At 44.8% G+C, this 25,777-nt stretch overlaps 1 protein-coding gene across 1 annotated transcript in view; it reads left to right on the forward strand.

The window, feature by feature from the left end:
- LOC148049875 (uncharacterized) overlaps positions 1 to 25,777 on the forward strand; it is a gene marked incomplete at both ends in the record, with an annotated part of 77,703 nt that overhangs the window by 38,376 nt on the left and 13,550 nt on the right. The window lies entirely within an intron of this gene.

Here is a 25,777-nt window from a genome sequence, read left to right on the forward strand (position 1 = left end):
GATAGTCATTTTGAAAAATCCTTTCTTAGCGAGCACCTAGAAGCCAAGAGGAACATACGTGCCAAATTTCAAGTTTGTAGGCTTTACCGTTCTGGAGATTTTGTGATAATGCGTGAGTGTTACTTCGCTTTTATATAGAGAGATATAGCCCTAGAAATTGAGGACCAATAGAAAAATATGTCTAATTCATTCCATTTAATAGCCTACGCCGGGTTGAATGGTGTCTCTCCATTTCTGGTAAGCGCGGTGGTTTATTATCAATGAAGCAAGGAACGTTGTTGGCAATACAATAAGTTGTGTTCCACTTCAGACAGTTTGAAAGCCAAAATGTCCTTCGATTGCTAATAAAACAGTCCATTAGCTCCCGCGTCAAATTAAATAAAAGCAGAGAAATAACCTTAACAACAGAAGGATTACAGATGGCCGAGGTTTTCAAACGAGAGAGATGAAATTTGCACGACTCCGGGCACGGGGTTGTGATCAAAATACTGCCCTACATTTGTAGAGGGGTGCATCTATTAAAAAGGGGGTGTGGGTTGATCAGGGTTGCAGGGTTTTGACCCCCTTTGCAAATGGGAAAGGGCTCACCTAGCGCCACATAACGGAGTGAGCTTCCTGTTACTTGTCCCAGCTTCTGCCAACCTAGCCATTCGAAAGCACATAAAATGCAAGTAGAAAAATAGGGACCACCTTGGTGGGAAGGTCACAGTATCTCGTGTGCCTTCGGTGTTTAGCCACGCCGGCCACATGACCACGGAGACGTCTTCGGACAGCGCTGGCTCTTGGCTTTGAAACGGAGATGAGCACCGCCCCCTAGAGTCAGGAACGACTAGCACATATGTGCGAGGGGAATCTTTGCCTTACTTGGCAAATGGATGAGGACCACCAGCTTGAAGTGATGATTAGAACAGAACAGAACGGAAGAACAGAGTTGGAAGGGATCTTGGAGGTCTTCTAGTCCAACCCCCCTGCTTAGCCAGGAAACTCTATACCCATGATGGCAAACCTATGGCATGCGTGCCATAGGTGGCACATAGAGCCCTCTCTCTGGGCATGCATGCCATTGCCCCAGCTCAGTCAGCTGCTTGTCAGGTTTCCAAGGCGCATATGCGCACTGGCCAGTTGGTTGTCGAATTTCCGGTGCTCTGGTGTGCGCACACAGAAATGTTCTGCTTTGGGCATTCTGTGCCTAAAAGGTTCGCCATTACTGCCCTATACCATTTCAGACAAATGGTTGTCCAATCAGGGGAAGGAAAAGGAGGAGAAAAAGAAGGAGAAGGAGAAAGAAAAGGAGGAGTGGTGTAGAAGGAGAAGGGGGAAGAGAAAGAAGGAGGAGAAAAAAGGAGAAAGAGAAGGAGAAAGAAATAGAGAAGGACTGGTGTAGAAGGAGGAGGAGCAGGAGGAGCAGGAAAAGAAAAGGAGGAGTGGTGTAGAAGGAGAAGGGGAAGAGAAAGAAGGAGGAGGAGGAGAAAAAAGGAGAAGGAGAAGGAGGAAGAAATAGAGAAGGACTGGTGTAGAAGGAGGAGGTGCAGGAGGAGGAGGAGAAAGAAAAGAGGAGTGGTGTAGAAGGAGAAGGAGGAGAAAGAAGGAGAAAGAGAAGGAGAAAGGGAGAAAGAGAAGAAATGGTGTAGAAGAAGGAGGAGGAAGAGAAAGAGAAGGAGAAAGGAGAAAGAGTAGTGTAGAAGAAGGAGGAGGAGAAAGAAGGAGCAGGAGGAGAAGGAGAAAGAGAAGGAGAAAGAGGAGTAGTGTAGAAGAAGGAGGAGAAAGGAGAAAGAAGTGGAGGAGGAGAAAGAGAAGGAAAAGAAGAAGAAGTGGTAGAGAAGGGGAAAGAAAAGAAAGAAAAGAAGAAGGAGTGATGTAGAAGGGCAAGAGAAAGGAGGAGGAGGAGAAAAAAGGAGAAAGAGAAGGAGAAAGAAATAGAAAAGGACTGGTATAGAAGGAGGAGGAGGAGAAGCAGGAGAAAGAGAAGGGAGAGAAAGAAGGAGAAAGAGAAGGAGAAAGGGAGAAAGAGAAGAAGTGGTGTAGAAGAAGGAGGAGGAGCAGAAAGGAGGAGGAGGAGGAGAAAGAGAAGGAGAAAGTAGAAAGAGTAGTGTAGAAGGAGGAGGAGGAGAAAGAAGGAGCAGGAGGAGAAGGAGAAAGAGAAGGAGAAAGAGGAGTAGTGTAGAAGAAGGAGGAGGAGAAGGAGAAAGAAGTGGAGGAGAAAGAGAAGGAGGAGAAGGAGAAGAAGTGGTAGAGAAGGGGAAAGAAAAGAAGAAAGAAAAGGAGAAGGAGTGGTGGAGGAGAAGGAGGAGAAGGAGAAGAATTTGCTCTTGGGCTGGGTTGTTACATTACAAGATAACAAAAGGAACTCCAATGTTGAGACAAGGAGCAGATCTGAATGTCCCATCCCAGTGGAATCTCACGACCTGTGATTAGACAAGGTCCTTCTAAGCTCAACGTAAGGCCAGACATTAGCTGTAGTAACCATACAAGATGATTGGCAGGTCTTCTTCTCCTTTTGTATTCCTTCTCAACCTCTTCCTCCTCCATTTTTTTTCTTCTCTTCCTCCTCCTTCTCCATACTCCCTCCTCCTCCTCCTCCTCCTCCTCCTCCTCCTCCTCCTCCTCCTCCTCCTCCTCCTCCTCCTCCTCCTCCTCCTCCTCCTCCTCCTCTTGACATTCATCTCAGGCAAGGAAGCTGTTCAGGTTTTTGTCAAAAAAACAGTAAAACAAAAAATATCCCAAACAGCTGGGAGGTTGCTAAATGGGTTGTTAAGCAGAAAGCGAGCAGATTCACACAATTGGATTCCTTAGCACAGTGTTTCTCAACCTTGGCAACTTGAAGATGTCGGGACTTCAACTCCCAGAATTCCCCAGCCAGCGTTCGCTGGCTGGGGAATTCTGGGAGTTGAAGTCCCGACATCTTCAAGTTGCCAAGGTTGAGAAATACTGCCTTAGCAATCAGCAGTCAGACCTAACAACTCCACCCCCCTCCCCTCCAAGGTTGGAACTGCCCCTTAACTCACCCAAGGGGCCTTGTAGGTAGCAGGTAGCCAGAAAAGGTCACAGTGGTGGGTCTCCCAAAAGGTTCTTTTGTTTCAAGAGGCAACTGCACTTTCTGGTTTTTCCTTGAAGACATTTCACTGCTCGTCCAAGAAGCTTCTTCGGTTCTAGCTGAACGGTGGAAGATGGAAGGACTGGCATTCCTTGCAGTCCTCTGGTCGTTAGTATTCTCTCTGAGAGTCACTGAGGCCACCTTGTTGTTTGTCTGTGCCCTCGGGATCATCTGAGTAGTACAAATGGATGTGGGGCCTGCTTGGATCTGTTGAAAGGAGCTGTTGTGGCTCGACAGCGTAGAGCAGAGCTGGCAGCAGATTCGGACAGTGAGGAGGGTTGGGGAGGAACCTGGGCCAGTCCTGGAGTCTGGGAAAAGCTCTGATGAGGGCTCTGCGTCGAAGGCAGAGAGGGGGCCAGAGCCGTCTGACAGTTATCAGCTGCCTTCGGAGTCAGACATCAGTGAGGCAGAAGAACAGCTGGAGCCTGTTCCCAGTGTGTGCATGTGCAGAACTGCCAGGCGAAGGGAAAAGCTAAAGAACAGGGGTCGACTTGGGAGTAAGGCCACAGGTGGACGGTGAATGGCCCCTCCCAGAGGAAATAAAAGAGGACCAAAAGGGGAGTGGAGTTTGCAGGAGACAATTAGTTTGCTTAATTGGTTCGTGACTCTCTGAGGCTCCTTGCCAAGTTCTGCAGATCTCGGCCTGGCAGCTCTCCAAGCCGGATAAGGTCTGTGACCGTAAATCCTCCCTTGAAAGACTTGGTTGGATATGAAGGAGCAGAATTCACAGTCAATTAATAAAAGGGTGGGTTTTTTTGTCAGGACAAGGAGTTTGCCTCATGCTCTCGGGACGCCTCGGTCAGAACAGGACCATGTCATAGACTGGAGATAGGTAATGTCGTATCCCTCCCCCTCCATTGAGATGGCCTCTAGGACCCCTCTTTCAAACCAGCGGTTCTCTCAGACACAATGTGGACTTTGCTGCCTTCAGAAGAGTGGGCTGTGACTTCTAAATGCAGATGGACTGCTGAATCAAGCCCTGATGAGTTTGTTCTCCTATGTCCATGATGGCAAACCTATGGCACACAGAGAGCCACCAGCTCCACCACCCATGTGTGTTCCGACCACCTGATTTTTGGCCTTCTGGAGAGCTGGGGGAGGCCATTTTTGCCCTCTCCAGGCTTCAGGAAAGCATCCAGAGCATGGGGAGGGTGAAAATTCCCCTCCATGGGCATGCGGGAGATTTCAGATTTAGTTTATTTGTATGCCGCCCTTCTCCGGGAGGGACTCAGGGCGGCGAACAACTCAGAAGGGGAAAAGGGGACACAGACACAATACACGTAGTTAAAATACACAAGAGTCATACAGCCATACAAGTCGAGAGGGGAGGGGAACTCATCAACCCCAGGCCTGCCGGCACAGTCAGGTTTTGACGGCTTTCCGGAAGGCCTGGAGAGAGGTGAGGGTCCGAATCTCCGCGGGGAGTTCATTCCAAAGGGCCGGAGCTGCTACAGAGAAGGCCCTCCCCCGGGTGGTAGCCAGATGGCATTGGCTGGTAGATGGAACCCGGAGGAGGCCGACCCTGTGCGATCTAACGGGTCTATGGGAGGTAATTGGCAGCAGGCGGTCTCTCAAGTACCCAGGTCCAATACCATGAAGGGCTTTATAAGTTATGACTAGCACTTTGAAGCATATCCGGAGACCAATCGGTAGCCAGTGCAGCTCGCAGAGGATAGGTGTAACGTGGGTGTACCAAGGTGCACCCACAATCTCTCGCGCGGCTGCATTCTGGACAAGTTGAAGTCTCCGAATACTCTTCAAAGGGAGGGAGGGTCGTGCATGCATACATGTGGGGGTGTTGCAGCAGATTGAGGTTTGTAATCTACTTACGAAAGACCAGGACTTGAGACTATGAAGGTGAGAGAAACAGGTTTATTTGATGCATCGAGTTCAGCGTGTTCACACACCAAAATCTGAACTGCCTGGGCTCTGCCCAGGATCCTACTTCTATGCCGCGTTCCTCACTGTGCATTCTCAAGGCGTTTCCATACACGAGACAAACATGACATTTCAAAAAGGGGAAGTTCACTTTGGAAAGTTACAGCGAAGTACATAGGAAAAATACAAAAAAGAGAAGTTCCTATAATGTCTTAAGCTGTCAGCAGTTTTACCTCTGTTCTATCTCTCACCCACGCCTGGCTTCCTGTGCCCCCCCTTTACAGGGTCTTGCCACACTGTTCAGCCCTATTTTTAATACTTATGAGGAAGTTGGAGAGAAAGTTCACTCCAGCTAAAAGTCAACTTTGGAACTCCAGGGCACTAGAATGAAAAGCCAAGCTAATATGAATTTATAAGGTCCATTCTATTTTTTTTAAAATTTTATTTTATCAATTTCATATATACATTCACAATTACCATATATACTCAAGTATAAGCCGAGTTTTTCAGCCCACTTTTTGGGCTGAAAAAAGCCACCTCGGCTTATACTCGAGTCAGTGAAAAATTTGCCCGAAATGGAGGAGAAAAAGGGGCGGGGCCATGCCGCTGGGTGACGCTCGTGAATGGCCCGGCGCCCCTGTGAGTTTCCCTTCCCTCTGTGTCAGTTTGCCGCGCAGCGCGCACCGCACCATCCCCCCTCCTCACGTTCTAATGTAATGCAGGGCTGTCTTACGATTCCCCTTCCTCCCCCTCCTGCCGCTCTGCAACGATGTCCCACCTCCTCCTTGTTATGGCAAGCAGCCACATAGCGATGTCCCACCTCCTCTGGTACAGTGATCCAATGATAGGAATCACTGTGCCGTGTGTCATAGGAGGCGGGACATCGCTCCCGCGGCTGCACGGGACATCATTACCGGTAGCTGCTGCATTTCCCACCCTAGGCTTATACTCGAGTCAATAACTTTTCCAGTTTTTTGTGGTAAAATAAGGTGCCTCGGCTTATATTCGGGTCGGCCTATACTCGAGTATATACGGTATATGATCTCATAACTGTTATTAATAATATGTATTTATAACAATTTTTCCCTACTGTTTACAATATACTTGAAGATTGCTTTTTTAACATCCCATAGATCCATCTTATCTTACAACGGTCCTACTTCTTCTTCCCTCCCTCCCTCTTTTCTTCCCTTGTTTCTTCTCTCCTTCCCTCCTTCCTTCCTTCCCTCCTTTCTTCCCTCCTTTCTTTTCTCCTTCTCTCCTTCCTTTCCCCCTTCCTTTCCTCCTTCCTTCCCCCTTCCTTCTCTCCTTCTCTTCTTCCTTCACTCCTTCCTTCCCTCCTTTCTTCTCTCCTTCTCTCCTTCCTTCCCTCCTTCCTTCCCTCCTTCCTTCCCTCCCTCCTTCCCTCCTTCCTACCCCCCTTTCTTCTCTTTCTTCTCTCCTTCCTTCCTCCTCTCTTTTCCCTTCTCTCCTTCCCCTTCCTCCCCTTTACCCTTCCCCTCTTCTTCCCATTCCTCCCCTCTTTCCAACTCTTACATTCCCTCCCATTCTTCCTCTGCCTTTCCCTTTCTCCTATTCCTCTCCTTTCTCCTCTCCTTCCTATCTTTCCTTCTACTCCTCCCTCCATCCACTCTATCCGTTGTTGTGTTTACATATTCTCCTCTTCAGGGGATGACCATATAAGGTCCATTCTAGTAAGACCACCTAACCTGGCCAGCCACTGGTGGGTTTACCTGTGCACCCCCTCCTGCATCAGGGGAACACACATATGCACAGGGGCATGTGCATGCGTAGGTAGGTGGGGTGCATTGAATTGTGGGGTTCGGGCGCGCCTTTACAAAAAGCTTCGCCATGACTATGCTCCTATGTTGGGGCCATGGGTTGGTGAAGCGGCTGTTTTGTTTCCCCAACGTAGAGATCTGTACCTGTCTCACTGCATTGTACTGCATGTAGTGCTCTGTTTGTGTCTGGGTGTTTTATCTTTGCGGTGGACAAGCTTCTGCCTTAATGTATTCTTGGGTTTGAAGGGTGCACCTATGTTTTACAATGCAATAATACAATAGTACAATAGCAGAGTTGGAAGGGACCTTGGAGGTCTTCTAGTCCAACCCCCTGCCTAGGCAGGAAACCCTATACTGTTTCAGACAAAGGGCTCTCCAACATCTTCTTAAAGACTTCCTGTCAGCACCTCTCCATTAGGTAATTAGTAAAGAAAGACCACGAGACTCCATGTGTGGAAATCAAGTGTACTTTTACTAATTATAAATGATTAAAGGCATAGCGAAGCGAAATCTGAATATTTAGGCGCGAAAGCGATTGATATATAGAATAACCCATTCCCCTCCCCTTGGCATCACAGTTACAGTCCAATCATAATTCTCCCAAGTGTCAGGTGCAAGATAACTTCAAAAGGCATCACGAAGATGGAATGTCGGCGCCATTAGTCCTGGCGGGAATCTCCCACGCATGCGTAGTCCGACCAGCAGCTGAACTCCAGAACCTTCCTCCAGCACAATGAGTAACCCCTCCCAAATACCCTGCCCTCCCTTCCCGTTTCATGGCAGCCGAAGCAACAGCAAAGCAGAGGCTGACACTTCCAGTATTGGGGCATTCACAACTTCTGGAGGCAACTTCTGTTCCACTGATTAATTGTTCTCACTGTCAGGAAATTTCTCCTTAGTTCTAAGTTGCTTCTCTCCTTGATTAGTTTCCACCCATTGCTTCTTGTTCTACACTCAGGTGCCTTGGAGAATAGCTTGACTCTCTCTTCTTTGGGGCAACCACTGAGATATTGGAAGACTGCTATCATGTCTCCCCTGGTCCTTCTTTTCATTAAACTAGACATACTCAGACAAAACATAAGACATTTTAAAATCAATATCCCCAGTATGCTAATGGCGTAACTTTTTGAAGCTAACAAATGTTCCTAAAGTTTATTGCTTGTAGTAGAAAATATGACTGCTTGCTCATGCAGATTTCTACTTCACTGATGTTTATGTCTCAATATTTATGTCCGTACATCTTTTCTCTTCTCTTTTGTACGTCTCTTTTGTGGATTCATACAGTGGTTTGGCTAGAAGGGCAGCATTTGGTGTCCATATTCTACAATACCCTGCTATAACCAAAAAAAACCCTCATAATTGTCTCCTGTTGGTTTTGTCGTTAAATCAAATCATTAAATCTTTCAACACCACTGCTGTGTGGGGAATAGACAGCATGTCGTTTCCACTTAATTCCAAGATACTAGGAAACAGTTTGTGTCACCCGAGCTGTGAAGTATGGGTTCGCATGTTTCAGGAATGAAATGAACAGGTAAAATCATTTAAACACACAATAACTACAAGGATGAAACTTTTCTCGTGTCCTTTTGGATTGGAGGCATCTTAGTTTCAATTACCTTGAGGGTGCACAAAGACTTAGATACACCTAAGAATTTCAAAAGACATTACATCAAATTGTACCCCCTCCCCTTCTGATTGTTAGCCACCCTGAGTCTTTCGGGAATAGGGCGGCATACAAGTCAAATAAAACCTAAACCTAAAACCTAAATTAATCAAGTACAATTACCTAGGTCTTCCCATTCAATAGGCTTTGCCTTCTTATCACCTGCTAAATTTCTTACTTTTGCTCAAAGTTATGCCCGATCTTCTATCTCCTTAAGCACTAGATTGTTAATACCCGTCTCTGCCCTGGGGTGTTCCGTTTCTAATTTGACTCTCCCAGCCCGTGCTGGCATATTTTTAAAGATCAAGATGTATGGAGACTTTCATTAACACATCGTTTGCATCTGGGTGGGGCTCTTGATTCATCTGATGGTGGCCAGAACCTGAGGCCCTACAGAAAGGCACCCCAAATCTTGGCACAATGTCTTTTGGTACACACAAAACCAAGAGATCCTTAAATCCCAATTTCTGGGGAAATTGTGGGGAAATCTATTTGCCACACAGCACCTGGGAGCCCTGCAGAAGGATTTCCAAAGGAAGTTTCCATCCTGTCTTTGGGTTGTTTAGTCACAACAGAGACAGGCTGCGGCAACCTGATTAACAACAGCATATGTGTCTCTAACTACCGATCCCCGCAAACAAACTCCTCGACAATTATTCCAGCAGCTCCCCTCTCCTCCCACTCGGTCTAAGAGCCTTGGCAAGAAAAAAATGTGTTTCCTCTTGCCTTTTGAAGTTCCTCCTTCTCTGAGGTTTTGAGCCCTAATTAATCTATGCTTTGTATGCTCATTCCACACGTTCAGAGATGCCTTTCCTGGCCCCCCTTTTTTATCTTCTGTAATTTCTTTTTGCCCTAATGTCTTCTGCAGAGTGGCCAATGAAAATCATATTGACCATTCTCTTATTTTCTTCAACCTCAGGATCTAATGTGGTATATTGCCTAAAGGTTTGATAAATGCATTCTAAACATTCCCCTGAATGTTCATCCTTTTTCTGTTGAATTTGATAGACCTTCCCTAAGTTTTTTTTTTTAAATATATATTTTTTATTTTTAAAACCAACAAAAACAAAACAACACATATAAAAAAACTTTCCTCAATTTCGTCAAGCATGTCGTTTGGTTACAAACTTTTGGGCATCAGTTTTTACAATTAAAAATAAGATCACTGGTTATCCATCAAACATAACTAAATACATCATTATCACTGAGCATTATGTGTTCAGGTTACCGCTAATATTGGTCATCCATAGAGTATACAATACTTATAATGTAATATTTCAACTCCAGAAATAGTTTCCCATTGCTAATCCAAGTAGTTATTGAACATTTCAATTCATATATGTGTCAATTATTCATTACATCATCACTAGTCCATTTAACATATAAAAATCTTACCAGTATTACATGGTCAATGCTTACAATTATACATAGCAATAGCAATAGCAGTTAGACTTATATACCGCTTCATAGGGCTTCCAGCCCTCTCTAAGCGGTTTACAGAGTCAGCATATTGCCCCCAACAACAATCCGGGTCCTCATTTCACCCACCTCGGAAGGATGGAAGGCTGAGTCAACCCTGAGCTGGTGAGATTTGAACAGCCGAACTGCAGATAACAGTCAGCTGAAGTGGCTGCAGTACAGCACTCTAACCACTGCGCCACCTCGGCTCTTAGGGATGATTCAAATCATCCCATTCTTGTACATTGAATACATTATTGCCTTTGTATATCATATGATCAAACACTCTATTTCATAGCAAAAAAAAAGGCGGGGAAAAGACTTTCATATCAATGACTATAACTTTCTAGTAGTACATTAATAAACAATTTCATTTCCAGGGTTTTTTTTATCCAACCATTGGTAAAACAAATCCCATACCTTATAAAATTGCTCATCCTCCTGTTCTCTAATTTCAAATGTAAGTCTACTCATTTCGGCACATTCCATTATCTTCCGAATAGTTTCCTCCTGTGTTGGTGTTTTCTCATTTTTTCCAGTTTTTTGCAAATACAATTCTAGCAGCTGTTAAAACATTTACAATCAAATATTTCAAGTCTTTATTGTATGTTTCTGGTATGATTCCCAGTAAAAAAAGTTCTGGTTTTAAGTCTATATGTTTATATATCATTTTCTCCAGCCATATGTGAATTTTAGTCCAATATCTTTTAGCTTCAGTACAAGTCCACCACATGTGGTAGTATGAACCCAGCTTCTGATGACCTTCCCTAAGTTCTTAACTTTTTGTTTGAGTCCTAACAAAACTAAAGTCCAATAGTTTTGCAGCTGAATGGATTGAGGTTCCTAATCTGGTTCTTCTTCTTAATGTGGCCATGCCCTGGGGTGGTGTATAAGGTGGTGGATGGGGGAGTTGTTGTCGTTTCTAGCCTAATCTTTATTGCCCTGCTTACAGAAACTGCCTCTCCGGTTAAACCTGATTACATTGTAACAGCTGAGACAAAGGGCCCATCGACGTGAGTGATGTTGAGTTGACCACACCCACACAGTCACATGACCCCCCCGAGCTCCGCCTACCCATCTGGTCATCAGGGCAGAGAATTGGTTGTTAAATTATTTGAATCCCACCACTGGTTCACACAAACTGAGTAAATAAAATCCAACGTAATAAAAGTACAGATTAAGTATGTATTGATGCTCAGAAGCTAGTAAGAATTTAGAGCCTGGGGGCTTATATACCCAGGCGTGACCCGTCAAAACCGCGCTCGACTAAGCCGCGCCTGATTAAACCGCGTCACTGACGTCATCAACAGGGCGACAACAGCCAGCGCGGAGAAAGAAGGGCGCTTTAAATAGCGCTTTGAAAGCAAGCCGATTCAACTTAAGGTAAGGGTTAGCTTTAGGGCTACCATTAGGGTTAGGTTTAGGGTTAGGTTAAGGGTTAGGGTTAGGGTTAGGGTTAAGTTAAGGGTTAGGTTTAGGGTTAGGTTTAGGATTAGGTTTAGGGGGGTTATGTTTAGATTTAGGGGTTAATTTTAGGTTTAGGGTTTACAGCGTGCTTCGGTCTCCGCGCTGTTGTCACCCTGTTGATGACGTCAGCGACGCAGTTTAGTCAGGCGCGGTTTAGTTGAGCGTGGTTTTGTGGTGGAACCATACCCAGGTGATATTTTGGTTCATCTTCTCCCACCTGCCTCAATTTTCCAGCATGCGCATCCCCCCCGCCCCCCGCCGGGCAGCTCCTCTTCCTGGTCGCGGCCCAGATGAGCTCAAAGTGCTCCCTTTAGGACACTTGTTGCCGAAAAGGTTCTACATCACTGGTGTAGGGTCTCCTGCTTGGGAGGGTTGGACTAGATGACCTACAAGGTCCCTTCCAACTCTGTTCATCTGATCACCTAAGCGTAATTGCTGGATTCTTCTTCTAGGCAGTGCAAACATCTAGATCTGATTTCCAAGTTTGGTTCTGTGTCATTGGGGATCCCGGTGTGTTTTCCGCACACAGGAGAACTTGGTCAATGTGTTGCTTCTGGCGCCATGCATAAAACAAGACGCATCTTCCCACATGAGGAAATACTGTATGTAGCAAGGTAAGAGGGACCCAGCCTTCCAGTTGGCTGAGCAAGCCGTAAACTATCTTTCCAAGCTTTCAGGGTTGGGTGGTCCGTAGCTGGGTCTATCTCTTCATATTTGGGGCATTCTTAGTCTTGGTTGGTCCTCAAGAGGAGAATGGGATGAGACCTATTGCCATAGCTAGGATGGGCAGGCGATTTCAGCACCCCGGACAGCTCTTGTGTCCTGGAAGGGATGGGGGAAGCCGTCCTGAGGGAGCGGGCCCAACGCAGACCAGAAGAACGGAGTTGGAAGGGACTTTGAAGGTCTCCTGCTCGAGCAGGGGGTTGGACTAGAAGACCTCCAAGGTCCCTTCCAACTCCGTTATTCCATCTGCCTGTCTGTCTGTCTATCTATGGCTATTCTATTCTATCTGTTTTATCTATTTTAGCTATCTATCATCTCTCTATCTCTCTATCTTCTATTTCTGTATTTACCTACCTCTCTCATACACACACACACACACACACACACACACACACACACGTATATATAAACATACACATACATATACATACATCTTTCTCTCTCGCTCTCTATCTCTCTTTTTCTCTCTTTCTCTGTGTATCTATCCACCTACCTATAATTTATCTTTCTATTCCTCTTGTTCTCACTCTCTCTCTTTTTCTCTTTCTGTGTGTGCATCTATCTACCTATCGACTTATCTACCTATCTACCGTATTTTTCAGAGTATATGACGCACTTTTTTCCCTCAAAAAAGAGGGTGAAAATATGGGTGCATCTGATACACTGAATACAGAATTTTTGGCCTCGCGAAACCCCACCCTCTTCACCGAAATGGCCGCGCAGAGCCTTTAGGAGTGCTGCTGGAGGCTGGGGAGGGCAGAAGTGAGCAAAGAATTGGCTGTTTTTTGCTTGTTTTTGCCTCCCCCAGCCCCCAGGAGCACTCTGCAAGCCTCCTTTTTTTTTTGACAAAAAATGGGTCCGTTTTCCCGAAACACAGGCTCTTTTTCGGAGGTCTGCAGAGTGCAAAAACTTTTTTTTTAATTTGCCTCTTCAAAATCTTGGTGCGTCTTATGCTCTGGTGCATCTTATACTCTGAAAAATATAGTACGTACTTATCTACCTATCTACCTAATTATCTAACTACCTAACTACCTATCTTTTTTCTTTCTTTCTTTCTTTCTTTCTTTCTTTCTTTCTTTCTTTCTTTCTTTCTATCTATCTATCCATCCATCCATCCATCCATCCATCCATCTATCTTCCTCTCTTTCTCTTTCTCTCTCTCTCTCTGTTTCTATCTATCTTCTATCTATCTTTCCTCTTTCACTCTCTCTTTTTCTCTATGTCTTTCCATCTATCTATTTATCTATCTATCTGTCTGTCTGTCTGTCTGTCTGTCTGTCTGTCTATCATCTATCTATCTATCTATCTATCTATCTATCTATCTATCTATCTATCTATCTATCTATCTATCTCTACTTCTCAATGGACTTTTGCTGATTAAAACTGAATGATGAGGGTTTATTATAACTTGTCCTTGACCTACGACCACAATTGAGCCCAAAAGTTTTTTTCCTAAGCAAGACAGTCATTAAGTGAGTTTTGTCCCATTTAACAACCTTTCTTGCCACTGTTGTTAAGTGAATCACTGCAGTCATTAAGTTAGCCACACAGTCGTTGAGCAAATCTGGCTTCCCCATTGCCTTTGCTTGTCAGAAGGTCTCAAAAGGAAATTGTGTGACCCCGGGACACTGCACACCATCGTAAATATGAGCCAGCGGCCAAGCATCTGAATTTTGATCACATGACTGTGATCATGGCCGAAAGTGTGAAAAACGGTCATAGGTCACTTTTTTCTTTACCGTTGTAACTTCGAGCCATCGCTAAATGGACAGTTGTAAGTTGAGACCCCCTGTAACGCTTAAGAAAGGTAGGAAGCAGTGGTGGGATTCAAAAAAAAATTTTTAATACATTTTTTTATTAAACAGCTTTTTTTAAAGACAAAAAAATATTTTTTTCCATTTCCTTCTGTACAACAGTTCCACCTCGGTATACATCCATTGAAAATGTACTTCTCTCCACCTTATTTCTCTTTATTTTTGATACTATTATATGCATTCCTTAATTTACAATCCTTCATTCCATTTATACATGTTTGTTCATCTCCACCAGGGGTGGGTTCCTGCCAGTTCTAACCTCTTCTATAGAAGAGGTTCCACAAATCTACTGTGCCGTTTAGAACCGGTTCCAGCTCCCTCCCCCCGCCCGTCTGCACATCATCAAGATGAAGAGCGAGAGGACGAATTCTGGGAGTTGAAGTCCACAAGTCTTAAAGCTGTCAAGTTTGAACACCCCTGGTTTTTTCCCCTAAAGGGTTAGGGGTGCAAGGGTCTTGTAACTTGACGGCTTTAAGACTTGCACACTTCAATGCCAGAGTTCCTGAGCCAACATGACTGGAGGGGGAATTCTGGGAGTTGAAGTCCACAAGTCTTAAAGCTGTCAACTTTGAACACCCCTGGGTTTTTTTTTCTAAAGGGTTAGGGGTGCAAGGGTCTTGTAACTGGACAGCTTTAAGACTTGTGTGCTTCAAATGCCAGAGTTTCTGAGCCAACATTTTGGTTGCTAAGCAAGAGCGTTGTTAAGTGAGTTTCACCACATTTTACAAGTTGGCCACGCCCACCCAGTCACATGACTGCCAAGCCACTCCCAGTCAGTCACATGGCCAAAAAGCTACTCCCACCCAGTTACATAGCCGGCAAGCCACTCCCACAAAGCAGGCCACACCTACAGAAGAGGTTCTAAAAAAAATTGAAACCCACCACTGATTTCCACCTATACATTGCTAATTTCTAACTCCTGTGTTTTCTTCATTTAGTCTTTCCTTAAGCTTTACACCTGGTCCTCTTGCCATTTGATTGGACCACTCGTTCCATACCATATAATATTCTCTTTCCTCCTTTTCTTTTATTTCTTTTGCAAATTGGTCCATCTCTGCACACTCTTAACCCTTTCATTGTAGCATTCCCCTCTGTTTGGTATATTATTTTTCTTCCAATTCTGTGCATATGTTATTCTCGTTGCCGTTATGTTAAATAATTAAATATTGTGGGTTTTTTTAAAATCATATTTCCTTGTGGGCATTCCCAATAGAAATCATTCCGGTTTCATATCCATTTGCTGTTTAGTAATTTCTTTGAGCCGTTTTCTTATTCTATTCCAATATTGTTCAGCCTTTGCGCATAACCACCACATGTGGTAATACGTTCCTTGATTTTGGCTACATTTCCAACAGTCCAGTGATATTTTTTTTACTACTGGTTCTGTGGTTGTGGCTTGGTGGGTGTGGCTTGGTGGGCGTGGCAGGGGAAGGATACTATAAACTCTCCATTTCCTCCCCACTCCAGAGGAAGGTTACTGTAAAATCTCCATTCCCTCCCCACTCCAGGGGAAGGATACTGTAAAATCTCCATTCCCTCCCCACTCAAGAGGAAGTACTGAAAAATCCCATTCCCTCCCCTCTCCAGGGAAAGGATACTGCAAACTCCACATTCCCTCCCCACTCCAGGGGAAGGATACTGCAAAATCTCCATTCCCTCCCCACTCCAGGGGAAGGATACTGTAAAATCTCCATTTCCTCCCCACTCAAGAGGAAGTACTGAAAAATCCCATTCCCTCCCCTCTCCAGGGAAAGGATACTGCAAACTCCACATTCCCACCCCACTCCAGGGGAAGGATACTGTAAAATCTCCATTCCCTCCCCACTCCAGGGGAAGGATACTGCAAAATCCCCATTCCCTCCCCACTCCAGGGAAAGGATACTGTAAAATCTCCATTTCTTCCCCACTCCAGGGAAAGGATCCTGTAAAATCCCCATTCCCTCCCACTTCAGAGGAAGGTTACTGAAAAATCCCCACTCCAGGGAAAGGATACTGTAAAATCCCCATTCCCTCCCCACTCCAGGGGAAGGATACTGCAAAATCTCCATTTCTTCCCCACTCCAGGGAAAGGATCCTGTAAAATCCCCATTCCCTCCCCACTTCAGAGGAAGGTTACTGAAAAATCCCCTCTCCAGGGAAAGGATACTGTAAAATCCCCACTCCAGGGAACGGATACTGTAAAATCCTTTAGAGTCAGAACCTGCTGAATACCACCGCGGGTAGGAAGGGAGAAAGCTAGGAAGGATGAAGCCCCATTCTTTCTTTTTTTTAAAAAAATAATCAGGATTGTTGCTGAGCCCTTTGAAAACCTTTGATCCATTTCGACATAAAACAGACATGTTGCTAAAGATATTTTGAACTGCCTTGGTGAGGCATTCAAAGAATTTGATGCGAGAGGGGGAAGCAATTCTCAGGCCCTTCTGTCTATTTCTCCCAAAATGGATTATTTCTCTTCTTCGGTCCCTGATTCCAGCTGGAGGTCCAGAAAATGAATCTTTCCATTCCCAGATGTATTTTTTCTTCTTCTTCTGCTGGGTCTGGTGGTTTTCACTCTTTGGGATTTTGCCATAAATCAGGGCATTTAAAAAAAATGGCATTCCAAAATGAGGCCAGCTGGCCTTTTTAAATGTATTCTGTCTACTTTTGATGAATTTAGAATAACAGAATTTGAAGGGCCCTTGGAGGTCTTCTAGTCCAACCCCCTGCTTAGGCAGGAAACCCTACACCACTTCTGACAAATGGTTATCCAATCTCTTCTTTAAAAAACTTCCAGTGTTGGGGCATTCACAACTTCTGGAGGCAACTTCTGTTCCACTGATTCATTGTTCTCACTGTCAGGAAATTTCTCCTCAGTTCTAAGTTGCTTCTCTCCTTGATTAGTTTCCACCCATTGCTTCTTGTTCTGCCCTCAGGTGCTTGGGTTTGAACCTATGTTTTACAATACAATAATTGTACAATAATACAATAGTACAATAGCAGAGTGGGAAGGGACCTTGGAGGTCTTCTAGTCCAACCCCCTGCCTAGGCAGGAAACCTTACACCATTTCAGACAGATGGCTATCCAACATCTTCTTAAAGACTTCCAGTGTTGGGGCATTCACAACTTCTGGAGGCAACTTCAGTTCCACTGATTAATTATTCTAACTGCCAGGAAATTTCTCCTCAGTTCTAAGTTGCTTCTCTCCTTGATTAGTTTCCACCCATTGCTTCTTGTTCTGCCCTCAGGTGCTTTGGAGAGTAGCTTGACTCCCTCTTCTTTGGGGCAACCCCGAGATATTAAAAAACTGCTATCATGTCACCCCTGGTCCTTCTTTTCAGTAAACTAGTCACACCCAGTTCCTGCAACCGTTCTTCATAGGTTTGAGTCTCCAGTCCCCTAATCACCTTTGTTGCTTTTCTTTGCACTCTTTCTAGAGTCTCCACATCTTTTCTACATCGTGGTGACCAGAACTGAATGCAGGATTCCAAGTGTGGCCTTACCAAGGCCTTATAAAGTGGCATTAACCCTTCACGTGATCTTGATTCTATCCCTCTGTTTCTGCAGCCTAGAACTGTGTTGGCTTTTTTGGCAGCTGCTGCACACAGCTGGCTCCTATTTAAATGGTTGTCCACTAGGACTCCAAGATCCCTCTCACAGTTACTGCTGTTGAGCAAAGTACCACCTATACTGTACCCGTGCATTTTGTTTTTCTTGCCTAAATGTAGAACCTTCCTCTTTTCACCATTGAATTTCATTTTATTAGACAGTGCCCAATGTTCAAGTTTGTCAAGATCCTTCTGTATCTTGAGCCTGTCTTCTGGAGTGTTGGCTATTCCTGCCAGCTTGGTGTCACCTGCAAATTTAATGAGTTCCCCATCTATCCCCTCATACAAGTCATTGAAATCCAAATTTTGCCTACTCGGGATCCTCATTGTAACTGGGTTAACCCTCAATAGCTTTTTGGAAAGTGGAGACACAACGGCAGCTTTTGAAAAGGCCTGGGATTCCACAGGCCGCTTTACAACAGAATCCTAGAGGTGGACAGATACCCCGAAGTCATCAGGTCCAAACCCCCCCCCCAATGCAGCATCCATTGCTAGATGACCGTTGGCCTTGGTTGGCACACATCCAGCAAAGGGAAGCCCAGCACTTTTCTAGGACATTAATAGCTTGGATTATGGAGAATTTTTTTTCTGGTAATTTTCTTCTTTCCCATTCTTTCTTCCTATAATTAAATCCAGTGTTGCATGTTGTGAACTCAAAATTAAAAAAAGCACCTCTGAATTTTGTTCTAAATTTCCCTTCCTTCCTTCCTCTCTCTCTCCTTCGTTCCTTTCTCTTCCTCTTTCTTTTCATGCTTTCCTTTCCTCTCTCCTGCCTTCCTTCTTTCTCTCTCCTTCCTTTCTTCTTTCCCTCTCTCCTTCCTTCTTACAACTCTCTCTCCTTCCTTCCTTCTCACTCCTTCCTTTCTTCTTTCCCTCTCTGCTTCCTTCTTACCACTCTCCCTCCTTCCTCCCTTCTTTCTCACTCCTTCCTTCCTTCCTTTCTTTCTTCCCTTTCCTTCCCTCTTTTCATTTCTTCCTTTCTTCCTTCTCTCCTTCCTTCCTCTTACCATCTCTCTCCATCCTTCCTTCTTTCTCACTCCTTTGTTTCTATCTTTCTTCCCTCCCTCTCCTTCCTTCTTTTCATTTCTTCCTTCTCTCCTTTCTTCCTGCTCCTTGCTTCCTTCCCTCTCTCTCCTTTCTTACTTCCCCCTCTCTCTTTCCTGTCCTCTGTATTTCCTTCCCTCTCTCTCCTTCTTTCATTTCTTCCCCCTCTCTCCCCTTCCTTTCCCTTTCCTTCTCTCTTTACTTCTTCCCCCCTTCCTGCCATTTCCTGTCTCTCCCATTTCCTTCCTTCTCTCCTTCCTTCTCTCCTTCCTTCTCTCCTTCCTCCCTCCCTCCCTTCCTCCTGCCATTTCTTGTCTCTCTCCCATTTCCTTCCTTCTCTCCTTTCTTCTCTCCTCCTTCCCTCCCTCCCCTCTTCCTTCTGCCATTTCCTCTCTCTCCCATTTCCTAACTTCTCTCTTTCCTTCTTTACTTCCTCCCTCCCCTCTTCCCTTCTTCTATTTCCTCTCTCTCCCATTTCCTTCCTTCTCTCCTTCCTCTCTCCTTTCTTCCTTCTGACATTTCCTCTCTCTCCCATTTCCATCTTTCTCTCCTTCCTTCTCTTCTCCCTCCCTCCCTTCCCCCTCCGTCTGCCATTTCCTGTCTCTCCCCCATTTCCTTCCTTCCCTCCTTCCTTCCTTCCTGCCTGATGAGGAATTCTGGGAGTTGACGTCCACATCTTCTCAAGCTTGAGAAACCCTGCTCTAAACCAAAGACCTGAAAGAGATTTTTGTCCCCTTCATGGACACTTGCATCTTCTCAGTTGGACCACAGTCCAGGAATGACTTGTCCCTCCCCCTTGGTTTCCCTCCCACCCAACACCTTAAGGTATCTTAAGATTTCCTGGTGGTCTCCTGTCCAGCCGGGTCCAAGACGGCTTCACCTTGTTGATCAACCCAAGTCAAGTCAACTTTGTTGCACAATCCATTTTGCTCTGAGGTATTTGACAACTCAACTGGCCCGGGAGAGCCCACCCCATTCCTCCTTTTGGGGGTCTCTCCATCCCTCTTTCCATCTGGCCTTTGACCCCCCCAACTCCCCCCCCCCAACCTGCCCCTCCCAACAGCTCAGAGGTTGAAGAAGGTTGTCCCGTCCCCACAAACAAGGTTGCTTTTTTCACCCAGATAAATTCCTATTTATTCTCACCGTTCCTCGGAGGTGGGAGGTGGGGGCATCAGAGGGGAAGAAGGACCAGCTTGGATTCTGAACAGAACATTATCCGGCTGAGTGACTCTGGTGAATTTTAATTCACAAGCAAGATGCAGCAGATATTGGCAGGAGGAGGGGAGGGGGAGGCACGGTGGAAGGCAGCTGCTCCTGGCTGCCAACTTCTGCTCACCCTGCGAAGAAGACAGAGGACCCCAGCAGAAAATCCCCCAAATTTGTAAAGGTGGCATTTAGGCTAAAGGGGAATTTAGACTCAACCCGTGGCAAGAGGCGTAAACATATAAAGAACGGTTGCTGGAATTGGGTATGTGTCGGTGGTTAAGACGCTGAACTCGTCGATCAGAAAGGTCGGCAGTTCGGCGGTTCGAATCCCCAGCGCCGCGTAACGGAGTGAGCTCCCGTTCCTTGTCCCAGCTTCTGCCAACTGAGCAGTTCGAAAGCACGTAAAAAAGTGCAAGTAGAAAAATAGGGACTGTTGGGAGTATACTCCTAGTGTTGGGTAGGCAATATATATCTTTGTACAACAACAAATGGTCGTTGTTGCTTTAAATGAGTGGATGTACTTAACAGTTGTAATTAACTTTACTATAAGAAGGAGCCAAGAGAGCTCACTCTCTCTCTCTCTCTGCTTGTCCTATGCTTGATGACTTGATGACTGGAACGTGAACTGCGACTGTAAGCTATTGTCTGTTCTTTGAATTGTGTTTGGACTAATATCCACTATCACTGCTTGCGAAGCAATTATCAGTAGTAAAGCTACTTGTTTTTACTGGCAGTGTCTGAAACTCTATTCGTGTGTTTCTACTATTCGTGTCTTTCTCTCTAGCTGTACATTCTGCTGCACTACTTTCTGTGTCCCAATGGAGATACCCCTAACAGGGACCACCTTTGGTGGGAAGACAACAGCGTTCCATGCGCCTTTGGCGTTTAGTCATGCTGGCCACATGACCACGGAGACGTCTTCGGACAGCGCTGGCTCTTCGGCTTTGAAACGGAGATGAGCACTGCCCCCTAGAGTCAGGAATGACAAGGGGGACCTTCACCTTTTTAGTTTAATGAAAAGAAGCACCAAGGGTACATGATAGCTAGTTAGCAATAGCAATAGCTGTTAGACTTATATGCCGCTTCATAGGGCTTTCAGCCCTCTCTAAGCGGTTTACAGAGTCAGCATATTGTCCCCCTCAGTCTGGGTCCTCATTTTACCCACCTCGGAAGGATGGAAGGCTGAGTCAACCTTGAGCTGGTGATATTTGAACCGCTGAACTGCAGCTTAGCAGTCAGCTGAAGTGGCTGCAGTACTGCACTCTAACCACTGCGCCACCTCGGCTCTAGTTCCAATATCTTAGGGGATGCCCCAAAGAAGAAGGAGTCAAGCTATTCTCCAAAGGACCAGAATGCAGGACAAGAAGCCATGGATGGAAACTAATCAAGGAGAGAAGCAACTCGGAATTGAAAGGGAATTTCACGATAGAAAGAACAATTAATCAATGGAACAACTTGCCTTTCAAAAGTTGCCCCAACCCTGGAGGGTTTTTTTTTTAATAAAAAGATTTTTTATTTTTATTTCATAATAAAAAAACTCTTTTGGGAAAAGAGTGGTTTTTGGATTCCCCCCCTTTAACATTCTCACAAAAAAATATAATTCATTTTACATATATATTTCCGTTTTACAATTTTAGCCATGTTACTTTTCTTCTCGTATTTTCCATTTTCTACTTTTTAACATACACAATTTCCCCTTCTCTTTGAAAATAAATCAATTTCGTTTTCATCTATTTTCCTTTAACGACGTATGTCTTCTATTTCAAATGTTGCATAATCAGCATTTAACATAATTGTTTAACACTTTTTAAGATTCTCAGTATAGTTCCCACATATCTTAATTAAAACAGATTATTACTTTGATGACAATATTTTATTTCATTCTACGAGATCGTATCATTCTACCATCCTCCTATTCCTAGATTGTTCTTTTTCTCTTTTTCTCCTTTTTAGGCAGCTTATATCCTTTCTTCTGTATTTTTCCTCTCAACTTCCAATAAATTGTTTGGATATTTCTCCCCCAACTTTCTCTTTCCCGTCTCCCATTATTTCTCTCTTTATTTTTGGCTAATTCCTTTTTCGGATATCGTTTCTCCTTTTTCCTCTCTGCTCTCCTTGTGTCTCTATAAGTCTCTCTCGTCTTACCCCCATTGAGTTTTATTTTCCATTTCTGCCTTATTAGTTTCTTGTTCATTTACGTTGCTTGGCTGTTCCCCTCCTCTCTCTAATTTCCCCATTTTTTTCTGGTTCCTTTTCAACACTGGAGGTTTTTAAAAAGAGACTGGACAGCCATTTGTCTGAAATGGGATAGGGTTTCCTGCTTGAGCAGGGGGTTGAACTAGAAGACCTCCAAGGTCCTCTATATAGTGGAAATACACCAAGGGGAGGAGGAGTAGGGAAGAAGAAAGAGGGGTAGAGAGGGATGGGAGAGAGAGGGGGGGAGGCGAAAGGGAAGGGGGGAGCGGATCTGGAGAGAGGAGTGGTAGAGGGCGAGGGGAAGTAGGGTAGAGGGGGATGATGGATAGAAAGTTGGAGGGTGGGGGAAGAAAGAGGTGTATAAAGAATGGAAGAGGTATATTGGGCTTTTATTTTCTGGGGCATTGTTGACAAGAGGAATTGATGCAATTATTGTTTAATACTGTATGGTGCATACATGTGAGTGTATGAAAATGAAAATAAAATATACTAAACTAAAAAAAAATGAACATAAATAAAGACCTCCAAGGTCTACTTACTTTACTTTACTTTACTTTACTTTACTTTACGTTACGTTACGTTACGTTACGTTACGTTAGGGGTATCTCCATTGGGAGACAGAAAGTAGCACAGCGGAATGTACAGCTAGAGAGAAGGAACGTTGCTAGTAGAAGAAACACACGAATAGAGTCCCAGACACTGCCAGTAAAAACAAGTAGCTTTACTACTGATAATTGCTTCACAAGCAGTGATAGTAGATATTTGTCCAAATACCATTCAAAGAACAAGCAATTGCTTACACTCGCAGTTCACGTTCCAGTCATCAAGCGAGCAAGTAGTTATCAAGCATAGGATAAGCAGAGAGAGAGAGAGTGAGCTTTCCTGACTCCCTCTTATTGTAAAGTTAATTGCAGCTGATTGTAAAGTTAAGTACAGCTGATAAGTATATTCACCCATTTAAAGCAACATCGACCATTTGTTATTATATGTGAATCTATATTGCCTCCCCAACACTAGGAGTATACTCCCAAAACTTTACTTTACTCTACTCTACTCTAATATACTTTATTGTCATTGTATGTATATACAAAGTATACACATACAACGAAATTCACATAACACCCAGAGACCAGGCCCAACACACATAACAATCCCCAAACACTCCCCCACCAAAATTTTCCCCGCCCCTAAACCACCCAAACATCTACCCAACTGACCAAGTAGTGCTGTCCAGTGGTGGTATTCAGCCGGTTCACACCTATTCGAGAGAACCGGTTGGTAACTTTCTAAGTAGTTCAGAGAACCGGTTGCTGAAAGAAATCTCCTTTTGTTTTTTCCCCACTTTACAGGGCTAATCCTGTAAGGAAGGCAGGAAGGAAACATTCTGGTGTTGTTTCTAGCCTAATCTTTATTGCCCTGCTTACAGAAACTGCCTCTCCAGTTAACCCTTCTGACCATTGTAACAACTAAGGCGAAGCACCCATCGACCTGAGTGAGGGCCACGCCCACATGATCACATGACCACCGAGCCACGCCTACCCAGCTGGTCATTAGGGCAGAGAACTGGTTGGTAAATTATTTGAATCCCACCACTGGTGCTGTCCAATAGCTCACTGATGATGGCCCTTTAGTTCATTGTTGAGTGCAATTATAGCTCTGGGATGAAAGCTATTCAGAAGATGTGTGGTCCTAGTTTTAATTGTTGTGTGTTGTGGCCCAGCAGGAGCCGTTGGAGCTGCCACCAGACTCCGACAGCGAGGGGCCCTATGAGTCGGCTTTGAAGGATGTGGAGGACCCTGGACAGGGTTCTGACTCCAAGCAGGGCGCAGAGAAGCTGGTTGGCCACCAGGAGGCGCCTGAGCCTTGGACCAGTGTGGAGGAGACAAGGGAGTGTGATCTGGACGTCAGCAGTGGGGAGGAGACAAGGGAGTTGTTCCTAGATGCCCAGCACCGGAGAGCTAATAGGCGTAAGGAACAATTACGCAGTTACAGGAGGTAATTGCACTCAGCTGGTGGTCATTAGGCTCCTCTCCAGACTATAAAAGGACTGCTTGTGCACAAACCCCTCTTGCAGAAGTCAACGCAGGAACTAATGTCAGAGAACATTATTGTGAGCTTGGCAGGCTGGATTGCTGCCACGGCTTATCTGTGCTGGATTGCTGCCCAAGCTTGTCTGTGCCGGTTTGCTGCCAAGGACCTGTCTGTCTGTTAATTCAATGCCGTAACTTATCTTTGGCTCAGAGTGTGTGTTGGTGTGGGACGAGGAGGGTCAGAACAGTTGTGTATCTTCTGCCAGAAGGCAACAGTCTAAAAAGATTGTAAGCAAGATGGGAAGAGTCTCTGAGAATGCTGTGCAACTTCCTCAAACAGTGAGATACGAAGATGAGAGCCGAGGTGGCGCAGTGGTTAGGGTGCAGTACTGGACCCAGCTGACTGTTATCTGCAGCTCAGCGGTTCAAATCTCACCGGCTCAAGGTTGACTCAGCCTTCCATCCTTCCGAGGTGGGTAAAATGAGAACCCAGATTGTTGGGGGCGATATGCTGACTCTGTAAACCACTTAGAGAGGGCTGAAAGCTCTATGAAGCGGTATATAAGTCTAACTGCTATTACTGCTATTGCTAAGATGTCATCCGGGGTTGGTAGCGGGAGCCCAGTGATATTCTAGGCAGTTTTAATGATTTTCTGTAGAGCTTTTTTTGTCCCTCCCAACATCTCTGTTATTTTGAACAGGAGGGACAGAGAGGAAAAAAGAAACGAGAAACGCCTTCAAAGAAAAACCGGGAAAGACCAGTTGCCTCTTGGGGGGGGGAAAGCACCTTTGGCACAACTCTGGCTTGGATGACCGAGAATCTCCAAAGACAAAGCAGGTAGAAACATTTGTGGGGAAATTAAAGAACTTTTATCTTGCCAGCAGATTTTAAGATTCATAACCGGAAGACAAAAGTGGTGGACAAAAAAATATGAAAGCAGACGATCAGACAGAACTGATGGGGGGAAAAAACCTGGTTTTTAAGAGGAAAAGATTTGGAGGCACGTGTTATTTCCAGGTAATTATCTGAAGACGTGGAACGAAATGAAGAAGGACATCTTAAGATGGGAGGAATTAAAATTGTCGCTCTTAGGGGAGGATTTCCTACAAATGAATGTTTTGCCTAGTACGGTGTTTTTATTTCAGACAATACCTGTTTTGACAACTTGTGCTCGTGATGTGCTATTGAAGCGAGGGCAAAAAATAAAAAAAAAGATGGATTTAAATTTGCATGGCAAGAGGCAGGGGGAAAAAAACCTGATGTTAAAAACGAAGTGTTGCCAGATGCAAAGGAATAAAGACGAGCGGATGTGAAGCTGCATTTTGCAGCTTGTTGTTTGGTTTGGCTGAGAAAAAAAAAGATGTTTAGAAGTAGAAAACCATGAGCTGAAAACCATGAGTATTTCCAAACAATAACGTGGATTTTTTTTAAAAAAAAAACACCCACATTTTATTACACGTGCCACATTTGAGAATACGGAATAGATACAAAGCCAGGCCAATTTCCAAAAACACCTCTCTGGATCTTTGCACAAAAAGCATCTTATAGAAGCAGAGAAAACCAGAGAGACAAATGGCTAACGTACTACCCTGTTTCTTCGGATATAAGACCTCCCTGGATAATAAGTCCAATCGGGCTTTTGAGCACATGCGCTAAAATAAGCCCTTCCCTGAAAATATTGCAACACAGCAGCAGCCATGAGGTGACCACGCTCTCCTGCACCTCAACTATAATAAGACCTCCCCAAAAATAAGGCCAAATGCTTATTTCGGGGGTCAAAAGAAAATAAGACCCTGTCTTTTTGGGGGGAAACATAGTATTTTCTATATATTATACA

This window comes from Thamnophis sirtalis, unplaced genomic scaffold (assembly GCF_051295495.1).
Source record: "Thamnophis sirtalis isolate CommonGarterSnake01/CBP01778 unplaced genomic scaffold, rThaSir2_p1.2 scaffold_1, whole genome shotgun sequence".
Taxonomy (NCBI): domain Eukaryota; kingdom Metazoa; phylum Chordata; class Lepidosauria; order Squamata; family Natricidae; genus Thamnophis; species Thamnophis sirtalis.